This window comes from Rhinolophus sinicus, chromosome 1 (assembly GCF_057876585.1).
Source record: "Rhinolophus sinicus isolate RSI-liver-muscle chromosome 1, RSI-T2T, whole genome shotgun sequence".
Taxonomy (NCBI): Eukaryota; Metazoa; Chordata; class Mammalia; order Chiroptera; family Rhinolophidae; genus Rhinolophus; species Rhinolophus sinicus.
Genome location: NC_142501.1, coordinates 23,963,961 through 23,964,953, shown reverse-complemented (window position 1 = coordinate 23,964,953; position 993 = coordinate 23,963,961).

The window sequence follows — 993 nt, the reverse complement described above, 5'->3', positions numbered from 1 at the left end:
TTTTAATGTCTGTGGTTATAATTTTACACAGGAAATAGCTAAACTTCATGTAGGGAAATGTAGAACCGTTCATCTGGATTGTAGACCTCTACACTGAAACTTTTCTTCTGACAGTGGCTAAAACAAGCTCTATACATGCATAAAGTGGGAGAAGCTTCATAAATTTACAGCTTTAGGAATATTTTGCCTTTCTTTTTAGGACCATATTAGTCCTTGTCTTTTTTTGTCCATGACATTGGAAAGATCTAATTGAAACACAACTTAGTAGGAACATTATACCAACCTGAAACTTTAGTAAAATCTCAACATTTAGATCCTTTGTCCAGTGGTGTACATTTATCAGGAATGTATTCAGCTTGCTCAATGAACCAAAAGGACATTTAAAACCACAAAAAGAAAAAAACAAGAAAACTTCCCATGAGTAGGTCTTATTCTAGTGAGAAAAGTTAAATTGAATTATTAGACTTTTTCATTAGTGAAACAAATTCTTTAGCACTCTGCCCCTTGACTGGCTTGAATTTATAACATGGGTGGTATTTCAGGAAGTAAGGTTACAGTGACTCATTACAGCAGCTAAGTGCATACGTTGAATGTAAGATGCATACTGATTGAACTGAGCCCCACTACCAATTCTTGAACTGCTTGAATTCTATGTAAATGATTTGTTGAGAATGTTCCAACATAATTTCAAACTTGTTATGTACCCAGTTAAAGCCTTAATTTGTATGCTTTAGCACAATAAGATTTATTGCCTCTGGGATGCTGATTTGTATTTTGTTTAATGTTTTTGTCTTAGGAAGAGAAACCTGACTTCTGTATTTAGATCATTTATTATACATTAAAAAGTTGCTTTCAGCGTTAGAGCTATAAATGAATGTTATCTTGTGGGGTAAACAATCCAGTTTAGCTATATGAGCCATGTTTATTACGGTGCTAATGTTCAGTAGCTACCTTTGAATAAGTTCTCCATTTTCTGTGATGTGCAAGTGGCAG